The 27117-nt window shown below is 38.7% G+C and overlaps 1 pseudogene; it reads left to right on the top strand.

Moving 5' to 3' along the window:
• The first annotated feature begins 13317 nt into the window (after positions 1–13317).
• LOC143681444 (vesicle transport protein GOT1B pseudogene) overlaps positions 13318–27117 on the top strand; it is a 31621-nt pseudogene continuing 17821 nt past the window's right edge.

Here is a 27117-nt window from a genome sequence, read left to right as displayed (position 1 = left end):
CACATTTTATTCATCCATTCATTGGTTGATAGACACTTGGGTTGTTCTCATCTTTTGGTAATTGTGAATAATGCTGCTATGAATATCGGAGTGCAAATGTCTGTTTGAGCCCCTGCTTTTGATTCTTTTAGGTATATTTCTAGCAAAGATCCCACCACAACTGCCACCTGCTGCTGCTTCCCAGAGAGAGGCTTAAAGATTGCTTCCTCCAAGGAACATAAACCTCTGTTCTTGCCTCCCTATGGGATCCTGCAAAACTGAGAGAGAATCCAAGACCAACTGGAAAGAGAGCAGTTCCTGTTGTTCAGGGTCCATGGGTCTTGCCTAGTCCTGGCCAGCCACCTTTGGATAGCCTGCCTTATTGCGCAACACAAGGATGAGGCTGTATCCCTTCCTAGCTGATCTCCCAGCAACACTCTCTGCTTCTTAGCCAACTCTAATTAGGAAAGCAAACTTGATTAGCTTTTTATGCTCTCAGAACTTTTCCTTGTTTTAGCTATTTGTGTAAATTTTCAAACACCCTCAGAAGTATGGAGAACAGTATAATGAATCCCCATATGCCCATCACCCAGCTTCAACAACTATCAACATTTTGCCAATTAAAGAACTTACTTTTAAGAGGGACTCATTTTTCAGAATGATACTCTTCTTTTTCAGGTAAATATGTCTAAGTTTCATCTCTGGATATTCTGTGGTAGGACTTAAGAAAATATAGTTTTAAAAGGCTCCACACTGCTGGAATTAGGAAAGTCCTCTGCTCAATCAGCCACACATACATCTGCCCTGTCAAGGAAGATGTGTTGAGGTTCAAATTGGTAGGATTTAGGCTAGGCTATGTTCAATTTTAAAGGAAAGGTTGAACAAATATGTATATTATATTTTATCTGTTAAATAACATAACTCTGGTAAATGTATAAAGTGAAACCAAACAAAACTATTAACATTAAATTCCAAGGTGCTTTACTCTTTGTATAGACCAGTAGTTCCCTGCAGTTTTAAATATCTGTGTGACACCTAGAACTCAAATTTGGTTCTCCAGCTCTGAAAATTAGCATGGATCCACACAGCAATAGTTAAAAACTAAAAAAGATCAAACTCCAATTAAAAATGTGATAAAACTGATCTGGTTAAAACTAAGGTAAATCAATAGACAAGATAAAGAATAATATGGTCTGTATTTTAAAGCTTTAACTTTGTATGAGATAAAAGAAAAATACTTTGTCCAAAATTTGCACTAATAGAAATTATTTATTAAATGACTGTGTAGTCAGTTAAACAATGTAATTCAGCTATATTTGATATGGAACTTGAAATAAGGAACAAAATCTTCATGTTGTATATAAGTTAATACTATGCAATGATGCATTTCAAAGTATTTGAGGCAAAAAATGAAAAAGTATTTGCAAAGACCCTTGCAGGACTGGGAAAGATAAAAAAATTAAGCCTTTCCCACCTGGGGAAATTCCTGACACTTTCCATAAGCAAGAGGGGCTCCCAATTTAATAAGCTAAGGCCTCAATTTTAAGGCCTGCCCTTATGAAACTTATTTCTGTAATAGTAAACTGAACCTACTTAGGATTAGTGCCTAAGAACCATCTCCAGAAAATCTCTGCTATTGCTCAAATGTCATCTCTCTCTAAGCTAGACTCTGAGCTTCCTCCCAATGTGGAACATAATTTCCAGGGGTGTAAACCTGGCACTGGCAGCGTGAAAAATAACTGGCCCTGCATTGTGGGACATAACTAGCCCTGGTACTGTGAGACATAAGTTCCAAGGATGAGCCTGGCCCTGACATCATGAACGAACTGACCAAAAGAGGGAAAAATAAATAGAGTCTCAATGACTAAAAAAATTTCAAAATGAGTCGAGAGGTCATTCTGTAGGTTACTCTTATGCAAGTTTCAGCCAGATATTACAAACTGCCACAACATGGCAAATCCCAATCAACAGTGTTCCTGTGTTCCTGGAAACCCTGAAAAATATCCTTTGCTCTTGTTCTAGTTTGCTAGCTGCCAGAATGCAACACACTAGAAATGGACTGGCTTTCAATAAAAGGGGATTTATTTAGTTAATGTATAATTCTTCAGAGGAAAGACAGCTAACTTTCAACTGAGGTTCTTTCTTACATGGGAAGGCACAGGACAATCTCTGCTGGCCTTCTCTCCAGGCCTCTGGGTTCTAACAATTTTCCCCAGGGTGATTCCTTAATGCATCTCCAAAGTCCTGGGCTAAGCTGCAAGTGCTGAGATGAGGTATGCTGAGCTTCTATAGCTATGCCTCATTGAGCTCTCTCATTTGAGTACCAACCAATTAAATAAAAAATCATTCATTACAGCAGGCATGCCTCTTAGCCAACTGCAGATGTAAGGAGCAACAGATGAGGTTCATGTACCATTGGCTCATGTCCACGGCAACAGAATTAGGCACGTTCACCTGGCCAAGTTGACACCTGAACCTAACTACCGCACTTATTAAGTCTGTTTTTCAGAAATTTAACCTCCAAATCATTCCAATGCCTGAGAAGCTCTGAAACTGGACTCTCCAAGAATAACAACTGGTTTCATCAGTTCATCCCTTTGTCCCTTACATCTTATTAACAGCTAACTCCTATGTCAAATTAACAGTTGTAAAACCATGGGCACACCATAGTTGAATAAAAATAGCACCCTCTAATCAGTTTTTCTCTCCTAAACTCTTCCACAGGATTGATATTGGAAAACAGAGAGCTGAGAATCCTGAAGAAGGAGAGGAAACTAACCAATTTCCAGAGGCAGATATCATTGCGAACCCCTAAAAGATTTAACATTTATCTTCAGTAAAACAGCCCAGCCCTGCCATAACCAAAATATAGGAGAAGCCTTAATGCTCTGGAAAAAACCTGAAGTTAAAGAATATATCCAACTACATTCTAAGAAGTTCCACTCCCCAAACCTTAGGGTCAATGCCCCTTTGTCAGCAGGAAGTAGCCAGGGTGGTCATCGTCCAGCTATCCCCCAAGATTGGGGAATAGTCAAAAGACAGGGAGGAATTATAACCAATATATCAGGATTTGAGGGATGATTTTGATTAGTGAATCATTATATAAAAATTCCTTTTTGCTTTCTGGAATGTTGGAGTAGGGAAATACCTGAGATCTCTGAATTGTAGTCCAGCTGCCTTGATATCTGAAATGAGTGTAAAAAGCCCTTAGCCTATGCCTTTGTAACTGTAAGAGCTGGTCATTCTCTTGAAGAGCAAAGGCCCTAATGCTAATGAAGTTGGCCATTAACTACTACTTCCTTTTGGTTTATACTTTTAGTATTGAACTGATAGCTCTGCCTCCCCTCCTTTCAACTTATATTCTTATATTCTCCTATTGAAACGATAATGACAACACTTGTCTCCTTTTCTGCTTTGAACTTAACTATTTGAAATGGACTCATTCTCCCTTGCTAAAATCCTTAAAAACCTAAAACCCCCTAAACTCAGAGAGACAGATTTTGGGCAGTTAGGCTGTCTGCTCTCCTGCTACATGTGTAGTAATAAACTCTTTCTCTCTTTGGGAAAAAAAAGCGCCCCACAAATGATTCTGATGCCAGCCAAAAACTGAGAGCCACTGCTGTGACAGAATGAGCACAAGGGCATAACCAGTTCACCTTTGTCTCCAGCACAGTTTCTTGCACATACTAGATACTCAAAAGTGTTTGATAAATAACAGGAAACCCAAAAGGCACAAAGGATAAATGGTTACATTGGTCTATATAAAAAATGTCAATGTAAGTAGCAAAAATCACAAAAGAACCAGAAGACAAACAACAGAATGAGAGAAGATATTTTAAATATAGCTAATATTCTTAATTGAGAGAGCTTTTATAAATTTACAATATGTACTGATGACAATATTTATAAAAACCAATAAACAAAGTCTATGAAAAGGCAGTACAAAAAGAGAACCTGTAAATGGCCAATAAATCTATGTATAAATACTCAGTCTAATTGGAGTTCAGGGAAAGACAAATTTAAATGATGAAAAACCACTTCCTACCTATAATACTTGCTGAAATTAAAATGATTTCGTATTTCCTATGTACATAAAGTTTAGGGCAGATGGCTACTCTCATTCACTAATAGCAGGACTGTAAATTGCTATAAACTTTTTAGATAATAATCTGATGCCATGTATTAAAATTGATAATGCACATACTGTTGGACCCAGAAATTCTATTTCAGGGTACTCAGAAGGCATAAATAAAAGCATAAGCACACAAAGACATTTGTTTCACAGTAATATTAGTAACTAACATTTACTGAGTGCTTCTTATGTGCCAAGTGCTGTGCTAAATGCTTTACAAAGGATGTCTGAATTGGTCCTTATAAATATATAAGGTGGTTATTATTTCATAGGTAAATATTAAAATTTAGCAAAGTTGAATATGTTGCCCAAGGTTTTAAAGAATTTGCTAATAAATGTTGAATTTGGAACTTGAAACTGATCAATATGATTGCAGAGTTCACAGTCTTAACCACTGTAATATGCTGCCAAAATAGAGACAAATAAACAGAAAAGGAAAATAACCCAAAATTCCCTTAATAGAGAAATGGTCTTTACAATAATCTCAACCACTAGAAACACAAAATGCCCAGCCCCACTTTGGTTTCAGAATTTAAATCCACTTTGATCATGGATAGGGAAGTTTAAACAAATATGTTTCCCATAGGAACAGAAAGAAAAAATTGTGATGAAGAAGGAAGAAACAAGTATGAGAGTCTTGGCCAGAGATGCTGTTTGGGAAGAGATTTCCCTCTAAGGCAACTCAATCCCTCCTTGTAAACATCTCTACATGAATGAGGGGAGGATTTATAACCAGTTCTGGGCAAGAGGCAGGTTCTCCAAGGGTCCCCATCAGAGGCAGCACTGCTGGCCTCAACCCAATAGACCTTCCCAGGGCAAAGCTCCAGGGTGGAGGGAGTGAACAGCATTTTTAACTGGCAGAGGAATGGTGACTCAGGATTTTCATGGAACTGGAAATATGGCCTCAGTTTTCCTGGAAAATGACCTTCTGTTTGTTTTTCTCCTTGGAATTTGGCGAGGATGTCATAAATACTGTGTTCTCTCACCAAGCCTGTGACTAACTCTGCACTGGAACTTGAATCCCTGCTGGAACGCTTTTGTCAGAGCAAAGGTCATTTGCCAAATAATAAGGTAGGAGAGAATATACATCAATTCAATATATGTATTTGCTGAGCATCTGCTCTAAGCAAAGCACCACAAGGCAAGGTAAGAAAGGGCCACACCATCCAAAAGTGTGCCTTTAGACGGAAAGATTAGACTGTACAGTGGGCCAGAGTCCCAGCCACCCTCCATGCCACTGAAGAACAGTCTAAAACAGATCATGTATTCCCTTCTCTTAAAACCCTCCAGTTCCGCACACGGTAAATTATAGATTCCTCACCACTTCATCCCTGGCCCTTCATAATTTGAATCCAATCACTTCATTTCCACCCTTTTCTCCCAGCACTCCCCACCCCACACCAACTTCTCGTAGTGGCTTCCAAACACACCATGTGCTCCTTCCCATCCTTGTCCATTGCTCTCTTCCCTGCTCAAATGGCCTTAGGCTTCTCTACCCTTCAAGCCAACACTTCATCAGCCCTACCTCAGACTTCACTTCCTCTGGGAAATCTATCCCTTTTCCCCTCACATGGGGCAAACGCATCCCACCTCCTGATGAAGTCCCTCAAGGCTTTGTTCCTGTGGTGGGGAGGTGCTGTCTCCCTTCCTTATAGTTACGTCGAGTTTTCCTTCATTCTCCCTGGTTCCATGAGAGTTCTTGGAGGCAAGGACCACACATGAACCATCTGTGACCTCAGAGCCAGTGCAGTGCCTGGAGTACAGGAGATGCTCGGGAAATGTCTGTTGACTTGAATTAGAGGATATTATAAGGCAACTTGTGCAGAATACTTTCAGACACATCTGGAAAGGGTTCTAAAAGTCCAATGGAAGGACAGAGGGAGTCTTTGAAGTTACTGGATTTCTTCAACCCGCCTTAAGAACTTGCAAAGCCAACAAACAGATCAACAGATTAAAAATCTCAGAAATGGGCAGGGACAAGAGTACATGTTCCTACAAGTCCCAACAGAAATCCTCAGCTAAATCAACAATGAAGTAATATGAGTATACTCAAAATAGAACTGTTTAAAAACAAATAGCAATGAGCCACAGTTTTAAGCTGATAAACTTTTATTTTTAAAGGGGCAAACAGCAGAAGTTAAGAATTATTAAAAGGGGCCATGCTCTGAAGCAGCCATGTACTGCCTAAGCACAAAGGATTGAGGCTCACATAGCTTTAGTTGAAATTCTGAGCCTCAACCTCAACCTCAGCCTTCCCTTTTGTAAAATAAAGATAACAGTAATACCAGCATCATATAAAGATAATGCTTGTAAAAATGCTTAATGCTATTCCTAGCACATAGCACACAATTTATTAGCAATTTTGAAACTACTTGCATGTTTCTGTAGATAGCCTAAACTAGTAGGCGTCTTTCAATCTGGATATGCCAAAATCATGTTGTAAAGACAGGTGCTTTTTCTGATCTCACTCCATGCACTCTGGTCATTCTAACAAATTTTCTCTGAGTGTCTCCCATGTGCCAGATGCTGGAAATACAGCAGTGAATCAAACATAAAAATCCTTCCTTACCTTTATTGGGGAAAGAAAAGTAATGAACACAATGAATAATTAAATTATGTAATCTATTGAAATGTGCTAAGTGGTATATTAAAAAAAAAAAATCAAACCAGGTATAGGGGATCCAGAATGTGAGGGATTGCAATTTTAAACAGGGTAGTCAAAGCAGGCTTTACAGAGAAGGTGACATTTAAGCAAAGACTTTGAAAGAGGTAAGGGAACAGGTTATCCAGAAATCTGAGAGAACAGCAGTCCAGTCAAGAAGGTCAGTGCAAAGGTCCTGGAGCAGGATTGTGCTAATGTATTCCAGGGACAGCAGGAAAGCCAGTGTGGCTGGAGCAAAGGAAATGAAGGAGAGGGTGGCAGAAAATAAGGTCAGGGGCTAGTTGGAGTGTTACCACATAGGTCCTCATAGGCCACTGAAGGGCTTGGTTTCTATTTCAAAAGAGATGGGAAACATTGGATAGTTTTGAGCAGAGGGTCACTTTGAATGCTAGAGTAGTCTAAGGAGAGGAGATAGCTCACAAAGGCAGAGTAGGGTCTTGGAGCAGCTAGAAGGAAAAACAAAAAATCATGGAACTGTAACCCATACCAAACTTTAAAATCTATTCTATATTTAGTTGTTAAATATGCTTGGAAATTCATTGCTTTTTTTTTTTGTAAATATGCTGTATTTCACAATTAAAAAAAAAGCATTTTAAAAAAAGGTAGAAGTAGGGCAGGTCATGGTGGCTCAGTGGCAGAGTTCTTGCCTGCAGTGCTGGGGACCGGGGTTCAGTTCCTGGTGCCTGCTCATGCGGGGTGGGGGGGGGGGGAGGCAGAAATAGGAAAAATCTGTTGGGTGAGTACTGTAGAAAAGTCAGATGAGTAATTATGGCAACTAGAACAGGATGTTATCTGTGGAGGTAGAAAGAAATGGTAAGATGATTCTGCCTGCATTTTAAAGCTGAGCTAACAGGGTGGTATGAAGAGTGAGAGAAAGAGAAAAGTCAGAATGCCTGTGGTCTAAGCAAACTGAAAGGATGGAATCACCACTAACTTTGGGAGGGAATATTAGTGGAGAAGTTGTTCTCTGAGGGTCAGGTGAATGATTAAGCATTTGAGTTAGAGCTGCTCTTACACATCCAAGAAAGTATATCAAGGATACAGTTAGAAGTTGGAGGCAGCCATTGTCCAGAATTCAGGAGAAAAATTATAGGAATATATTATGTGTTGAGACATTATGTGTTCTCTTCGGGAGAGATGTAGAAAGATACTGCATGGTGGGAGAAGCTGAACTCCTCTAGCTATAGTGTTTACGTCCTTTGCCCTACCATAATTAACCTTAAACCTATGATTCTCAAATTTTAGTGTTCACAAAAATCACTAGAAATGCTTATAATATTTTAATCCCTGGGCCCCATCCTCAGAGGTTCCAATTAATTGTCTATAAGGAAGAACTGTGAAAAGAGAGGGGAAAACAGAAATTTACATTTTTAAGCTCTGGGAATTCTGATTCAGTTGGTTCATGGATTGTCCTCTGAAAAATCTTGGAATCCCTTTCCCCTTTCCAACTCAATATTCCAGCCACCTGGACAAATTTACTTAATTTCTCAAACCACCCTGAAAAATAAACCTCTGTTCAAAATATTCAGAAGATGGGGGGAAATGGCATTGGATAAAAACTAGTGACACTTTTAAACACACTTTCCTGACTATTTCACTACAGAGAGTCTGAATGTTGATTTTTGTTTCATTTCTAGCAGAAGCAAGCAATAAGCACAATTGGAAAGTGGGCCAAATGTAGTCCCTAGTCCATCATATCTATACCCTTTCCTTAAATGCTACTCACCCAAATTTCACACACTCTCATGATATCCCAGACCTTCCTATCAGGCAATAAAAGAATTTGGATAATTTGCAAGTACTAAAGTATTAGTGACTCAGTGTGTTACTTTTCCCAGAGTTGACCTGGAAGAGGCCAACAATCAAACGGAGGGATGAAACTGTTATGGTGGAACTTCAGAAAATGTGGTGGACAGGAGGAAGGATATATCTCAGGGTGAGTGATTATTCTAGTTTGCTAGCTGTCGGAATGCAATGTAGCAGAAACTGAATGGCTTTTAAAGATGGGAATTGAATAAGTTACTGTTCAATTCTATTACTATTTACAGTTCTAAGGCTGTTAAATTGTTCAAATTAAGGCAAATCTCTAGAAATGCCCAATCTAAAGCATCCAGGGAAAGATACCTTGGTTCAAGAAGGCCGGTGAAGTTTTCAGGGTTTCTCTCTCAGCTGGAAGGGCACATGGTGAACATGGCGAAGTATTCTAGTTTCCTCTCCAAGCCTCTTGCTTCATGAAGCTCCCTGAGAGGCATTTTCCTTCTTCATCTCCAAGGGTCACTGGCTAGTGGCCTCTGTGGTCCTGTCATCCTTCTGTCCTGGTTCTGCGGCTCTCTCCTCAAAAGAAACTCTCTCCAAAATGTCTCCTTTTACAGCATTCCAGTAAACTAATCAAGACCCAGGTAGAGTGGGTAGAGACATGTCTCCATCTAATCAAGTTTAATACCCGCAATTGATTGAGTCACATCTCTGTGGCGATAACCTAATCAAATTTCCAACCTATAGTATTGAATAGTAATGAGAAGAAACTTGCTCTCACAAAATTGATTAGGATTAAAACATGGCTTTTCTAAGGCACATAATCCTTTCAAACTGGCACAGTGATCATCTGGTTCTCCCCCAAATCAAACCTTGCTGCAGCCATCTAGACTGTCTATACACTAACTTGCAGCCATGAAAACGAGCTTCTCAGATCTGCAGTTGCAAGGGGACATAAGTGACTGATGGCCCAGGTAAGTGCTCTAAATTTACCACTGCATTTGCACTGAGGCCCTGTTTTTCCCACGGCAGCTTCCAGCCAAGGACTGAGTGCAATATAGTCCTAAGGCAGTCCATTACTGTGAAACATGGGACTCCCTGGATGGGAGATTTTGGTTCAAGTCCTTTTTTGATAGTTTGAAGCTATGTGTACCCTAAAAAAACATGTTCTTAAATCTAATCCATTCCTATGGATGTAAACCCACTGTAATATGAGGCTATTTAAGGTGTGACTCACCTCATTCAGGATGGGTCTTAATCTCATTACTGGAGTCCTTTATAAGAGAATGAAATTCAAAGAAAGAAGAAAAAGCCATGGGAATAAGAAGCTGAAATCAACAAAACCCAGAAGAGAATGGAGAGACCAGCAGATGCCACCATGAGACAGAGGAGCCAAGAATCCAGGCAGCCAGTCTTTGGAAAGAAAGCATTGCCTTGGTGTGATGCTTTGATTAAGACATTTTCCCAGACTCTGTGAGTAAATAAATTCCCTTTGTTTAAGCTGAACCACATTATGGTATTTGCTGGAGCAGCCTAGAAAACTAAAATATCTTCCCTTCAGCCTGGCAGAAGGGAACTTTTGTTAGAACTGCACTGCAATCTAAGATACTTTGCACCCTGCATTTCTTCTTTCCCTCTCTCCTTCTCAGGGGTCAGACTTGCATCATAGTGTGACTATTCTCCCAGCCTCCTGCAGCTTCCTGTTCATTTTTTCCTCAAGACTATTCCCCAATCAGTTATTCATACATGCATTCCTGTCTTAGGATCTGCATCTTGGAGGATCTGAACTCACACATCAACCAAATCCCCAGCTCCTGCAGACCTGATATAGCAAATGCCTCACATCCCTCAGTCCATCTCTGATTTCAGCCACAGCTGCAGTGCAGTTATATGAGAGCTCAGAGCCTTTCTCAACACCATGAGGGCCCCTTAGCCTGAAGGCAAGTACAGACCTGAAGTGCAGAGGAGATAACCTCAAGGAAAAAACCCTCAATCAATGGGAGAGGGAAGCTATTGGATAAATGCCTCAACCTCAACCTCCCATTCAGTGTAATTCTCTCATTACACTGACTTTTTTTCTTCCCTGCCTTATTTCCCATTCACTCTTTTCTGCCTTCTGGATCACTTTCCAAATAAACTCTCTCTACACAGGTCCTTTTCTCAGGCTCTGCTTTCAGGGGAACTCAAACTAAAATACTTCTATGTGATTTATAGCAATGCAGTCATGTTAACAAAACTCTCCAAGAAAGCAGTGCGGAGTGTCTGCATGGACTGCATGATTTTAAAGCACTCTGTATTTAAATGTCCTATGCTTACCATCATTCACACATTAGAACATAGTCCATTTCTGCCAAATGAAAGTTGGCCCCCCAGAGAGTCTCACCTCCTCGTAATCACATCCTTGAGTAGTCACCTCACACACACTGAATTAGAGAGAAATAAAAGAGAAATGTCACAGGGTGGCCAATTAGGAGAATATTACAACAATCCAGGGGAAGGGTGACAGCCTTATGCCTACAAATGCTGGAAGCTCTGTCAATGCTATGTGCCACAAGTTGTAATTCTAAAGAACTGACTGAGAGTTGAGATGGTTTCTCATTTGATATAATTTTTAAATTACTCTTGAGTTTTCTTTTCTTGCTAGTTATCAAGGGAAAATAGAGCCTTTGGCATGTTAAAGAACTGACAAAGATCCCACCCACACAATTCCAGGATTAAGAAGACCATCTCTTCATGATTTTGGGGGCTGACCAACATTTGAAAATGGGACTGACTTTACTAACTTTACTAGAGTAAAGAAACTTTACTAACTGGTCCTCACCCAATAAGGGATTTTCTACCACTTTCACTAACTATGTGATAATAAATAAGTTACTTAACCTAAAAAAAAGAGGGAGAGATGTCAGTGTATGACTTCCAAAGCTAGGTCATAAAAAATAAAATCCAGTAGGCCCAAAATGGAGGTGCCCATGCTAAGACCATGTCAGCAAAACCAAAAACCTAAGCTACTTTCCATTTCCTTTAAATGCACACTATGTCCATAAAACCAAACTTAAATACAGCTGATCAATGAATAGCAATTAACTTCCTCTTCTTACACCAGCTAATTTCCTCATTCCCAAACAACCACCTGCTCCCCATTTTGTAAGACCTACCCCCAACAAAATGGAAACTTATGGCCAGCCAATCAGAGTATTTCTTCACTTTCTTATGCATTCACTCTATATGAGCTTCTCCTTTCCAACCCCATAAGGGAGTGTGCCAGTTTGAAACTGTTGTGTACTCCCTGAAAAACCATGTTCTTTAATCCTGACTTAATATTGTAGGGTGGGATCTTTTTTATCAAGTTGTTTCCATGGAGATGTGACCCATCCATTTGCAGGTGGGATCTTTTTTTAAAAAAAAATTTTTATTGTACAATATAACATAGAAACAAAGCAAAGAAATAAAGAAGGAATAGTTTTCAAAGCACTCTTCAACAAGTAGTTACAGGACAGATCCCAGAGTCAGTCATGGGCTACCATACAATTCTCTCAGATTTGTCCTTCTAGCTGCTCCAGAGTATAGGAGGCTAGAAGGCATAAATTTTTTTTTATCAACACAATCAACTTTTTTTGTGAAAAATAACATAAATACAAAAAAGCAATAAATTCAAAGCACAGCACCACAATTAGTTGTAGAACATATTTCAGAGTTTGACATGGGTTACAATTCCACTATTTTAGGTTTTTACTTCTAGCTGCTCTAAGATACTAAAGACTAACAGAGACAACAATTTAATGACTCAGCAATCATATTCATTTGTTAAATCCTATCTTCTCTGTATAACTCCACCAACATCTTTGATATTTCTATATCACTCTTTGGTGTGTTTGGGCTATGGCCATTCAAACTTTTCGAATGTATATCACTCTTTAGGGGTGTTTGGGCTGTGGCCATTCGAACGTTGGAAGGGTCTGTCACTAATATGGGGTAGGGAGATGGAACTATCTGATGTTCTGGAGAGGCTGGGCCCTCTAGGTTTCAGGACTTATCTGGTCCCGGGACCCATCTGGAGGTTGTTTTCTGGAAAGTTACACTAGTGCATGGAGCCCTTGTGGAATCTTATATATTGCCCTAGGTGTTCTTTAGGATTGGCTGGAATAGTCCTGGTTGGGGGTTGGCAGATTATGATAGGTAGCAAGGTCTAACTGAAGCTTATGTAAGAGAAACCTCCAGAGTAGCCTCTCGACTCTATTTGAACTCTATCTGCCACTGATACTTTATTACTTATACTTATTTTCCCCCTTTTGGTCAGGAAGGAATTGTTGCTCCTATGGTGCCAGGGCCAGACTCATCCCTGAGAGTCATCTCCCAAGCTGCCAGGGAGACTTTCATCCCTGGATGTCATTTCCCACATAGAGGGGAGGGCAATGATTTCACTTGTAGAGTTGGGCTAGATAGAGAGAGGCCACATCTGAGCAAAAAAGAGGTAACTCTTAGGCATACTTATAGGCAGGCTAAGCTACTCTGCTACCTACAGAAGTTTCACAAGAGTAAGCCTCAAGATCAAGGGCATGGCCTGTTGATTTGGGTGTCAGGTGGGAACTTCTGACTGGGTGGTTTCAATGGAGATGTGTCTCTGCCCAATCAAGGTGGGTCTTAATCTGCTTACTGGAGTCTTAAGAGGGAACCGATTTGAAAAAGTTTCAGAACTAAACACAGACAGATACACCTGGAGATTCAGAAAGAAAAATGTCCCCAGGGAAGCCATTTGAAATGAGAAGCTGAGATAGAAAGTTAGTAGGCGATGTTATGTGCCTATCCAGCTGATAAAGAAACCCCGAACGTCATCAGCCCTTTCATGAGTCAAGGTATCTTTCTCTGGATGACTTAGTGTGGATATTTTTATGGCCTTAGAACTGTAAATATTTATTTATAAAAAATTTATTTATTTATAAAAATAAATTCCCTTGGGCAGGCCACGGTGGCTGAGCAGGCAAGGACGCTTGCCTGCCATGCCAGAGGAGCCGGGTTCGATTCCCAGTGCCTGCCCATGTAAAAAATAAAAAATAAAAAATAAATTCCCTTTATAAAAGCCAATCCAACCCCGGTTTGATTCCGGACCATGCACCCCTTCCCCCCCCACAAAAAAAAATGCCAATTCATTTTCTGGTATATTGCATTACTGGCAGCATTAACAAACTAAAACTGGGAGTTTCCTTCTACTTTCTAAATGGGATACTGCCCAATTCATCAATTGCTCAATAAAGCTGTGAGATCCTAAAGTGCATGGAAAGTTTTTATGAGTCATAAAAGGCATTGCAGTTTCCATACTGGTCTCAGATCTCTCACTCTAAGGGAAAACTGGGAGGACACTCAAGCAGTCCTGTGAAGAGGCCCATGTGGAATAGAACTGAAGTTTCCCAGCAACAGCCAGCACCAACTGGTCATTCATGGTGGTGAGTGAGCCACCGTGGATGTGGATCCTCCAGTTCCAATTAAAACTTCAGATAACCTCATCCCCAGGAGATAGAGGATAACAACTTCGTGAGAAATCTCAAACCAGAATCACCCAGCTAAGCCTCTCCTAAATTCCTGATCCTCAGAAACTATAAAAGATAATAAATGATAATTCTTGTTTTAAGCTACTTAGTTTGGGGGTTATTGTTATACAACAACAAATTAATTAATAGAAAGGGGTACTATAAATATTCTAATTGCTTTACATAGAGAAATTCATTTAACACTCACACCAATCCTGTGAGGTAAGCATTATTTAATATCCCATATTAAAAAGGAAAACAAGACATTGAGAAGTTAAGTACTTACCCAAAGTTACTCATAAGTAGAAGAGCAGGGATGGAAACAAAGCACTCTGGCGCCAACATTTGCATTCTTAGCCACTACACTATTTCCTTAGTTGTGAGAATTGCCTTGAGAGGAAAGTATATTTTTTTAATTATTTAGAATAATACTTCGTACCCTTAAAAACAACTCTCTATTTTTGGCATTTAAACATATGACTTTTTAGAATTGATTCCAATTCAGCACATGATTTCTTACTCGGAGTAGATATCACTTTATTCCAGAAAACACATTTCTAATTTTATAAAATATCAATGGGAACAAGTATTCAATGATCAAAAATTGACTTTACAGCCAAGCAATCTGGGAGCACATGGACTCTTTAAAGTCAGGCATGCCTCTTTCAGCCCAACAACAACATTTATTAGTTCTCAATGTGTATGTCAGATACTGTTGAGGAAATAAATATGAAATTGGCTGGCAGAGAATTTTCCTTCAATGCCTACAATCCTAGTTAATCTATATAATCTGGTGTTTAGCAATGCTTCCTTGTTTGTTTGTTTTTTGCCTTTTCTCTTAAGCCTCTCCCTAGCTCAATGATCAGCTCTTTGAGGGAAAGATTAATGGCCTACACCTCCTGTATCCTCCACAGAGCAATGCACACAGTAAGCTCTCAAATGTTTGCTTATTTAAGATATGTCAACACTTCAAAAATAAAAATCATTCTGCTTGTTCTCTGAATCACTTCAGATTTGACAAGCTTCTCTTGCCTCTAGCATCCATCATTTCTGTGTAAAAAATCCATTAACCCACTCTGTCAGATTGAAAATAAAGGGCAGAAGGAGAATGTCCCTAGCAAGTTCACAATTTCCAACCCAAAACCACCTTAAGGTTCTAAATCCCACACTTTGGGAAAGAAATTGACTGGCTGGAGCTTCCCAGAGATGATGACTGTTCTAGTTGAGAGCTGCTAGAATGCAATATACCAGAAACGGAACGGCTTTTAAAAAGGGGAATTTTAATAAGTTTCTAGTTTACAGTTCTAAGGCTGTGAAATTGTCCAAATTAAAACAAGTCTACAGAAATGTCCAATCTAAGGCATCCAAGGAAAGATACCTTGGTTCAAGAAGGCCAATGATATTCAGCATGTCTCTCTCAATTGGAAGGGCACATGGCAAACATGGCAGCATCTGCTAGCTCTCTCTCCAGCCTCTCGTTTCATGAAGCTCCCTGGGAGGCGTTTTCCTTCATCTCCAAAGGTCGCTGGTTGGTGGACTCTGTGGCTCTCTCATCCTTCTGTTGTGGTTCTGTGGCTTTCTCCTTGTTCTCAAAAGGTCGCTGGCTGGTGCACTCTCTGCTTTGTGATTCTGCAGTGTTCTCTGCTCTCTCAGAATATCCTTGTTCTCCCAGAATATCCTTGTTCTCCTGACGTTCTCAAAAGGAACTCTCTACTTTATGGTTCTGCAGCCTTCTGAGGCTTTCTCCAAAATACTTTTTCTTTTATAGGATTCCAGTAAACTAATCAAGACACACCTGGAATGGGTGGAGACACATCTCCACCTAATCAGGTTTAATACCCACACTTGATTGAGCCACATCTCCATGAAGATAATATAATTAAAGTTTCCAACATACAGTACTGAATAGGATTAGAAGAAACCATTGCTCCCACAAGGTTGATTAGGATTAAAACATGGCTTTTCTAGGGTACATAAATCTTTTCAAATTGGCACAGTGACCAAAGGGAGAAGGGACTAAAAATCTTATGTGAAAAAGAATGAAAGATGCAGGGATATTTAGTTTAGAGAAGACTATACTTGGAACACATGTATATGCATTTGGAAAGCTAGTGAGGAAAAGGACGATTAGACTAATTGTAACTTTCGGACACCTTAGCCTTGTTTTCCCAGCCATTTCCCATGGAGTGTTAGTTTGGAGTTATCAAGCAAAGAGTTGTGTAGGCAAATACATCTGAAAAAATGTCACAAAGGGAATCTTCCTGAGATTCACGAAGCACGTTAGCATACAAAAGACAGAAAATCTTCCAGTAAAGAAACCTTTAAAATTTGTTTAACCAGATGTTTACCAAACCAACTTGACCACAAACCCCCTCTTTCATTTTCCCATATAATATCTATTAGCATCTAATACACAAAACATTAAGAAAAGCTGCCCTAAAAACAGAACTGGTTTTCAGGAATTAACTGAAGGTGGATTTTGATACAATATATAATCTCTCCCCCCAATCCAGCTGACCAATAATTAGCTGGAAAGAGAAGCGATTCCCATGTTGAAGTTTCTAAACTCAGTCAGTCCTCTATCTAAAATCAGAGATCTCCACTTTCTTAGAAATAATGTCTTAACACTCCTGCATTTCAGTTACAATTATCATATTTATAAACATATCTATTCCACTATACAATGATTCCCAGTCTGGGGAACACAGACCACCTTCTTCCTCAGTCATCCAATGGAAGTGATAAATACAGGGTTATTGCGGACTTTGAGTTACTACATATAAGTTACTTAGAACAAGGTCTGCATAACAACTAATAAATTTAGCAAATGTTTTTTCATTTTATATATTGGGGAAGGAAGAACATTGAGATACTGAACAAGAAGAACTAGATATTGAATTCTTTCAGAACACACTCTCTTTCTTATCCATTATTTTTGTCTTTACCTCCTAATTACAATTATTCACCAATAGGTAAAATGACGTTCCAAGATATGTTATATACATCCTGCGGCTTCTAGCCTCTATGGCACACTGATGTGCACTCTCAATAGTATACAACCCTCCACTTCCAGAAAATGTTTAACAAATCTCTCTGGGACCCATTGCCCAAAATCACTTGCTTTATTTTGTCTGCTCTGTGTGTAGACTTACACCCTTGAATTTGATGCCTCTGATCCTTTTTTGCTCCATCAGTAATAAATCTCTAGTAATATTCTAGAAGGTAAGGAATCTGTCACATTTATTGATTTATTTGCCTTGAGGCATAAAGGGAGAAGAGACAAAAGTGTAACCTAAGGATTTTCTGTCTGACAATGAAAAATAACCATTTATATAACTTCTAAAGTTAACAGTTCTCAATTTGAATGCCTCTAACCATGAATACCAATGAACACAAAACACCTTTAGATGCTCTTTAAGGCGATACATATTTGAAATCCAGTTAGCACCAAGGCTTTTTTTTTTTAAACAATCTTAAAAAGATGTTTTATAATTTCTAAATATAGACCAGGACTTAATTCTGGTAACTGTTTTCTGTTTCCAAATTTATCTAAAAAGTTTCTTCTAATTAGCTTTATTGTTTAGACTGTCATCCCTTCTTACCTATATCACTAATCCTTTTATATATTTATCTTCTGCATTGGACCTTATACTTCAGAAAACAGGATTTTACTTGCCAGACCTGAATTTTAAAAGCCAGTACTTAAAGATATCTTATATTTAAAAAAAGAATAAGGAAAATAATGTTTTACTGAAAAATCTTTATTTCCTAACCCTCCCTTACCTAGGATATGAATAGCACTTTTCTTTCTTCACCCCCACAGGGAGGGTTGGGCTAACTCCTCACTACAGGCCCATATTCCAAAACCCCAGCCTAAACTAGATTCCTAGATCTCCACTCAGCCAAAAGGGAAGGTGGCATAGAGTAGGACCCTCCAGCTGAGGTTGGCTGTAAGGAATAACATTCCTCAGTATTTCTTTCTTAAAGGACTTGACTAATGGTAGACTCTAGGAACATCCACAGAGGGTTACTCTTGAGTATGCAGCAGAGAACTGATCAATGCATGTGTGTAAGGAGCTATTTGAAAAGAATAAAGGGAACAGTACCTGGAATACTGAGAAGCCCAGGAAGAGTGGCTGTTCCTACGAGCCAAACAGGAAAACATCATAATTCATGGGGCTTCGAGTACTCGAAAGGCTCTTGCATAAGCACAGAGGAATAATTTTCCCTAGACTAAAGACAGTTCTGGCCCCACCTAACAAATCTTAAAGGTGAGACCTGAAAGGACCGAATCATTCCACGTAAATTAACTGTATCCCAGAACAAAGCTCAAGAACGTTAAAAGTATAAAAATAGCCGGCAGCCAACAAGGTAAAATTCACAATGTCTGGCATCCAATAAAACACTAGCATAAATGAAAAGAAGCAGAAAACTACAACCCATATTAAGGAGAAAAAATAATCAATCAAGCCAACCCAGAACGAACACAGATGTTAGAATTAGCATTAAAAAAGTCAGAAAAACAATTATTATAACTGTACCATCTGTTGAAAAAGCTAGAATATTGAACATGATAAGTAGAGACATAGAAGATACAAAAACGATCCAAACTGAAATTCCAAAGATGAAAAGTACAATATTTGAGATGAAAAATACACTAGATAGGATTCGGTATAGAAGAAAAGATTAGTGAATTTAATGACATAGCAGAAGCTTTTCAAAACAAAACAGGGAGAAACAAGACTCAAAAATAAATGGACAGAACATCACTGAACTGTGAGAAAGCATCAATATTGTAATTGAAGTCCCAAAGGAGAAAGGGGAACAGAAAAACAGTGAAGATCATAGCTGAAGACATTAAAAATCTGATGCAAATTATAAACTCACATATCCAAGAAGTTCAAACTCGAGCAAAAGAAACATGAAAAACATTATACCAAGGTACCTGATAACTAAATTTCTGAAAACCAATATTAAAGAGAAAATCTTAAAATTGGAGGAAAAAAGATCCTTCACATAGAGAAGAACAAAGATAATAAGCATGACGGTTTTTTTGGAAACAATGCAATTGAGCCAACAATGGAGCAACAGAGTTAAAACGCTGAAAGAAAAAAAACTGTCAACCAAGAATCTTATACCCTTTCAAAATATCTTTCAAAAACAAAAGTGGCAAAAAAAAAAAAAGACAAACAAACAGACAGACAAAAAAAACATAAAAGTGGCATAAAGATATTTTCAGACACACACAAGCTGAAAGAATTCATAAGTAGATTTATGTTACAAAAATGATAAAGGAATTCCTTCAGGATGAAGGAAAATGATACCAAATGACTATGTGTATCTATACAAAAAAAAAGAAGAGCACTGGAAATCGTTAACTATGTTGGTAAATACATAAGATTTTTTTCTTATTAAATTTCTTTAAAAAACTGATTGGGGAGTGCAAGGGTAGTTCAATGGTAGACTTCTTGCCTGCCATGAGGGAGACCCGGGTTTGATTCCCAGTCCATGCACTTCCCCAAAAACAAACAAACAAGCAAAACAAACAAAAAACAAACAGAAATTCAACAAATGGTGCTGCAATAATGGGATGCTCACATGGAAATACAACGACGTGACCCTACCATACAGCACACCAAAAAAAAAACTGATTGTTTAAACAAAGTAACAATATGCTGTGGGGCTTAAACATATATCAAAGTAAAATATATGATAATAGCACAAAGTCTAAGGGAGAAATTAAAGGATATTGTTCTAAGGGCTTATATGGTACATGAAGCAATATAATATCATTTGAAAGTAAAACAAAGGAACAAATAACGGATGAGACAAAATACTAAATAGCAAGATAACAGACCCAAGCTAATATATCAATAATCACATTAGTTGTAAAAAGTCGAAGCAAACCAATTAAAAGGCAGAAATTGTCACATAAAATGCAACCATATAGTAGGGCGGTGACCCGGGAACGCCGGCCGGTGCGGTCTTGGCCGCCGTCCGCAGTACAGCTGTTCATGATGGACAGGGCCACCTCCAGCCCCTGCTTTCTGCCCATCCCTTCTTCCTTGGCGGACACTCACCAGAACCTAGATCAGACTCCTGCCTGGCATCTTCCCTCACCTGCCTGGAGCCTTAGCCCGGCACCGTTCTCCACTTGAGCATCACCTCCATGAGCCCCTGTCCCCAACTCCCTGGCCACATCCTGGAATTTTGTGTACTCGAACGCCTGGAATTGTTAATTCCTCTGTTATAACTTTTCACTTGGAACCAGCTCTGGAGGGCAAGCACCCATCTTCCGTGGTCACCTGAGTCGTACACCTGGGAAGCCAACATGTTCTGGACTGACAAGCACCCCCTCCCACCCCTCGCTCAGCATCCTGGGTCTGGCCCTGGGTCTTGTCCCTATCTCCCCATAGAAACTTCACTGACCAGAGCAGGCCTTTGAGGCCTCGTGTGAACTGCCCCAGGCCCCCTGACCAGTGTGAGGGTGGGAGGAGCTTAGGATTCACCCAGAGAACATGGAATTTGAGCTGGGGTGGGGATAGAGAGTCATATCAGGGCCTTTCGTTGTGATGAGTGGGGAAACTGAGGCTCAGAGTGGCCCACCTTTTGGTGTGGGGGGTCAGGCATGTACACATGTGTTCTTAAAAGTGCCTCCTGACTGTGTTGGTACCTGACAGGGAGAGGTCTTTCGAATCTCCTCTCCCTGTGTGATGGAATACTGGGTGTGAGAGCTGGGCAGTTCTTATCTGTGGAATGCCCTTCTTGGTCCCACAGACCAAGGGGACTGCCCCCATTCCAACCCCCCACTGCCACCTGGCAATACTGGGGCACCCAGCGCCCCAAAGCCCAACTGACAAGCACATACCCGTTCCTTACAGAGACTTCCAGCCCATGGGAGGCTGGGAAAAGATGAGAGGGGACAAGGGAGGGCTGGGAAGTTAGAAACACAGTAGCTAAACATAAAAATTCAGTAGGGGATTAGAAGATTCAAGTTGGGGAAACCTCCCAGGAAGTAGAGCAGAAAGGACAGCGCTGGAAACTGGGGAGTGGAGAGAGAAAATAAAGGAGCAATTCAGGAGTTCCAAAGAGAACAGAGAAATATAGAAGGAAGAAGGTTGTCAAAGAAATAATGGAAGAGGGCGTGCAAGGGTAGTTCAGTGGTAGAATTAATTCTCCCCTGCCATGCAGAAGACCCGAGTTTGATTGCCGTGCACTTCTCCCGCCCCCCTCCCCCCCCCCCCAAAAAATCAAACTGATGCAACAATAACGGGATACTCACATGGAAAAAGAATGAAATGGGACCCCCATCATACAGCATTAAAAAAGAAAGAAAGAAAGAATGGAAGGAAACATCCCAGGTCCGTGGGAGCAGAGTCTCATCTCCATACAGCAAGGACCCAGACAGCCTGTCCCGGGAATGTGCTTTAGAGGTTCTGGCATCTTAAATGCTTCTGGGTCACGTTTGAAGGATCACAACTGAGAACACCTCGGCTGCTGCACAGCCTGATAGAAACCAAAAGCAGTGGGCAAACCTTCCACATTTCTGGGGGAAAGTAGCATGCAACTTGAAGTCTGCATCAAGTGGGAGGAGATAATCAGACGTTTTGGGCCCACCAGGTTTTCAGTAATTAGCTCTGCAAACTGGAGGATGTGCTCCAGCAAAACAAAGGAGTAAGTAAATGAAGGGGAATAAAATTAAAAACCGGTACCATTGTGGGAAGGCGAGGGGAAGGGAAACCCCAGGAGGGAGCTCCAGAAAGAAGGAGCTCCAAAAAGCAAAACATCTTGAGAAGTGCAGAGGAAAAAATCAGAAAGCGGGTCAAGGCTTGGGGTGGGGCTGGGGGCAGCCTGAGTTTGAGCAAGAGGATTTAAGTGATACTTGCCTCCGTTTTTTGTTGTTTTTTTTTTAATTATATGCACATTTTATTTAGGAAAAAAATTAATGTATTGCGGAAATACAGTGGTAAAGAGCAAAAATGCAGTAACAAGGACTATGGCTCACACAAACACAGAAAGGGAACACGACACCGTGTCTTTGGCTGGGGGTGAGCTGGTGGGGGGTGCTGGGGTTTTGTGGGTACACGCCTGGCAGCCCCATCCAGGGCTTGACTTAAGATCTCTGCCTCACTCTACCCCAGCTGGAGGTGGTGTCCACAGCGAGAAGGTAAACAAATGGAGAGAAGCATGTTTTTTTATGACAAGGGATCACCTGCCATTCGTGCGAGGATGTGCTGTGGACTGGCTTGATGCCTGCTCAGGGGACACTCCCCTGATAAGGACATTGAGAGCAGACCCCAGAAGCATAAAAACCCAGGTCCCTGTGAGCCCCGGCTCTCACTGCCCGTGGTTTCGGACCCTCCACTGACCCGGGTCAGCCCAGCTCCTGTGACCTCTCATTAAAGGCACTGCCTGCCGTGGGTGGACCCTGGTGCAGATGGATTTTGGAGACTCTGGAATCCTCCATCTTTAAGTGGGTTGTGTGTCCTGGACAGTGCTGGCTGTTTGGGGCAGCTTGCCACGTAGCAAGCAAATAAATGGCATGCGCATCCAAAAAAAAAATGCAACCATATGATTCAAGAAATGCTTTAAATATAAAGACACAAATGTTAAAAGTAAAAGGAGAGAAAAAAGATATATATCATCTTAACATAAATCAAAGAAAGCACAACTGGCCATATTAATATCAGACAGAGTAGATTTCAGAGCAAAATATATTAGGAAGAAGATAAACTCATGATAAAGGGTTCAATTCATTATGAGAAAATAACAACCCTAAATGTTTATATACCTAAAATATTGCTTCTACGTACATGAAGAAAAACTGATGAAATTCCAAGGAAAATAGATAAAACCACTCTGGTAATCATATATTTCAATACTCCACTCAATAACTGATAGACTAGGTAGACAGAAAATCAGTAAGGATACAGAAAATTTGAACAAAACTGTCAACCATTTGACCCAATTGACATTTTTTAAAAACATCCAACAATAATAAAATGCACATTCTTTTTAAGTTTTTACAGAAAATTTACCAAGATAGACCATATTCTTGGCCTTGATAAATGCATAAGGATTCAAATCATACAAAGTATGTTCTCTATTTTTAAATTAAATTAAAAATCAAACTGAAAGATATCATTCCTAAATATTTGGAAATTAAAACACACTTTTAATAACTCATGAACCAAAAGAGGAAATCAGAAAGCTTTTTTTTTTTTTTAACATGGGCAGGCACCAGGAATCAAACCCGGGTCTCTGGCATGGCAGGCAAGAATTCTACCACTCAGAAAGCACTTTGAAGTGAATGAAAATGAAAAAATATTTCAAAATGTGTGGATGCCACTAAAGCAGTACTTAAAAGGAAATTTAATGCACTACATGCCTATATTAGAAAAGAAGAAAGATCTCGAATGATCTTAGCTTCTGCCTTAAGAAACTAGAAAAAGAAAAATCAAATTAAACCCAAAATAAGTAAATGAAAGATATAATAAAGATCAGAGTGGAAATCAATAAAATAGAAAAAAAATCAATAAAACCAAAAGCTTTTAAGGAAGATAAATTCAATTGATAAACTTCCGGTCAGATTGATAAAGAAGAAAAGGGAGAAGACAACATTACTAACATCAGGAATGAGAGAAGTGGAATCTCTGCAGATTTTATAAATGTTAAAGGGAAATAAGGGAGTATTATGAAGAACTTTATACCAACAAACTCAACTAATATAAAATGAACAAATTATTTGAAAAACACAAAACTACTCAAGAAGAAAGTGATAGCCTGAATAACCCTTTATCTATTAAGCATTCCCTCAAAGAATACTCCAGGCCCAGATGGCTTCTACTGAAGAAGAAATAATACCAACTCTACAAAAACTCTTCCAAAAAACTGAAAAGGATAGTATACTTCCAAACTCATTCTGAGGCCAGCATTACCATGGTACAAAATCAGAAAAAAATGTTACAAGAAAACACAATTATATAGACGATTAGCCCCCATGAACATAGATAGAAAAAGTTGCAACATTTAAAAATTTTTAACATTTAATCCAGCAATATACATAAAGGATATACATCATGACCAAGGTGGGGGTGGGGGGGATGGTATCCCAAGAATGCAAAGTTTGTTTAGCTTTCAATAAACAAAGCTTTATAAATGCAATTCATCATATACAAACTAAAGTGAAAAGCCACATAGTAATCCCAATAAATGCAAAAAAAAAAAAGCATTTAACAAAATTTAGCATCCATTCCTGATTTAAAAGAAAAACTCTTAGCCAACTAGGAATAGTTGAGAACTTTTGCAATCAGATGAAGGAAATCTACAGAAACCTATAGCTAGCATCACATTGTAATGATGAAATACTGAATTCTGTCCTCCTAAAACCAGGCACAAGGCAAGATGTTCTCTCACCACTTCTATTTTGTAACAGAAGTTCTAGCCAATGCAGTAACGCAATGGGAAGAAATAAAAGTCCTCCATTTTGGACAGGAAAAAAGAAAACCCTGGTATATGATGAGTCATATATATAGGGAATCTGCAAAAAGAAGCTACTATAGCTCATAAGGTAGTTTAGCAAGGCTGAAGCATACAAGATCACTAAACAAAAGTCAATTTTGAAATATCAGGAACAATCACAAATTGAAATTGAAATATTAATGTCATTAAAATAGCATAAAAAATACGAATATATGGGGATAAATCTGACAAAAGCTGAGCAAGACCTGTACACAGAAACTACAAAAAGTTGCCAAGAGAAATGAAAGGAAACCTAAATAAAAAGTGAGACATACCATGTTATGAGTCAGAAAATTCAATAATGTTACTTCTCCTCAAAGTAATTTATAGTTTCAACACAATTACCGTAAAAAAAATCCCAGCAGGATATTTTTATTGACAATCTGATTATAAAATACATATGGAATTGCAAAGTACCTGGAATAGAATAAACAACCTTGAAAAATAATAATAAAATTAAAGGATTACCACCACCTGATTTTGGTTCTTATAATACTTATTTTGGTATTAATGTAAAACTAAGCAGATCAATGGAACAGAATAGATAGTCCAGAAATAGATCCACACATATATGGACAACTGATTTTTGGGAAAGGTGTAAAATCAAGTCAGAGGTGAAAGGAAGTTCTTCTCAGTAAGTGATGCTGAACAACTAGTATGCAAAAAAATATATACTTAATGCCATAGTCAAAAATAAACTCAAAACTAATCAGGTCTAAATGTAAAACCTAAAACCACAAAACTTCTAGACAGAAACCTAGGACAAAATATTTGTGACCTTGTGTTAAGCAAAGATTTAATAGATATAATACTAAATGCATGATCCATAATTGAAAAAATTAATAAATTATGCATTATCAAATTTTAGAACTCTGCTCTTTGAAAGATCCTCTTAAGAGAATAGAAAGACAAGCCACAGGTTGAGAAAATATAATTGCAAATCACATGTCTGATAAAGGACATGCCCAAAATATATAATAAGCTGTCAAACTCAATAAGAAAACAGCCAATCATAAAAAAGTAGGCAAAAGATTTTAACAGACCCTTTATTAAAAAAAAAAAAAAAGATATGTGGACGGCAAATAACATATAAAAAGATTCTCAATATCAGCAGTCATTAGGGAAATGCAAATTCAAACCACAATGAAATGCTACTATATACCTATTAGAATAGCTAAAATTAAAAAGACTAAGCATAATAACGTTTGGAGAGGTGTGAAAAAAACTAGAACTTTCATAAACTGATAATGAAATGGAACAACTTCCTTAGGAAAGTTTGAACACTTCTTAAAATGTTAAGCATACTTCTACCATGTGACTAGCTATTCCATTCCAAGAGAAATGAAAGCATGTGTTCACACAGAAAATTGCATTTGAACATTCACTGCAGCTTTATATGTAACAGCCAAATACTAGGAACAACCTAACTGTCCATCAACAGGTGAATGGATAAACCAACTAGTATACCCATACAGTGAATACTACCTGGCAATAAAAATGAATGAATTGTTTATACACACAACATAGGTGAATCTCAAAATAATTGTGCTGACTGAAAGAAGTCAAATGAAAATGCATCAAACTATATATTATATTTGTATAAAATTCTTTAAAGTACAAAGAAGTCTTATGGTGACAGAGAGTAGATCACTGTTTGCCTGGGGATGAGGGTGGGAGAGGATATGAGGAAAAAAGTATAAAAGGGGACTAGGAAACTTTTAGGGGTGATAGATGTTTTCATTATCTTGATTTTGATGGTAGTATCATGGACATACACATATGTCAAAACTTATTAAATAGCGTACCTTAAAACATACAGTTTATTGTATGTCAATTATACCTCAATAAAGCTGCTAAAAATTAACAAGGAAAAAAGAATAAAAGTACCTTGATCAAACCAGTAAAAGTAAGGAAAGAGATAAAGAGGAACCAGCAAAATAAAATACATAAGCGTAATGTAATTTGGTGGAACTAAAGTGAATATTACCGATTGTCATTATATGTAAATGTAATTATTCTATCAAAAGACAGAGTATCAGATGGGCTTAACAGCAACCCAACTATGTTTATTCAAGAAACAGAAGCAAAACAAAGTGATAAAAGTTGAAAATGAGGGAGCAAGGGATACCAGGCAAATATAAATAAAGGGAATGTAGAAGGAATTTTTAAAAAAAAGATAAACTACTAGATACAAACTTCCCTGATCCTGAAAAATAAGTTTTAGTAACTGAATCATTTGCTTTGAATAGATAAGCATCAAAGCCTGGGATACTTAGTAACATGATCCAAGGGATGGTCCTGTTTTAATTTTTAAATTAACAATCTAGCAATCTAAACTAACAATTTTTTCAGAAGCCTGTTGTTCTTGAAGCATCTTATAATACTAAGACTTGGGTTGAGGGTCTGGTTAAATGTTACAGTGTGCTAGTCTTTAATCCTTTATCCCTTAAGCTAATTGTTGCTTCTAAGTAACCATTGTGGTGAAGGTCTTGGGGCAAATCATAAATTTGTAATTTAACACATCAGATACATGAACATATAAT

This window comes from Tamandua tetradactyla, chromosome 1 (assembly GCF_023851605.1).
Source record: "Tamandua tetradactyla isolate mTamTet1 chromosome 1, mTamTet1.pri, whole genome shotgun sequence".
Lineage (NCBI taxonomy): Eukaryota > Metazoa > Chordata > Mammalia > Pilosa > Myrmecophagidae > Tamandua > Tamandua tetradactyla.
Note: the sequence above shows the minus strand (reverse complement) of the source record. Positions and strands in the feature narration are given on the sequence as shown.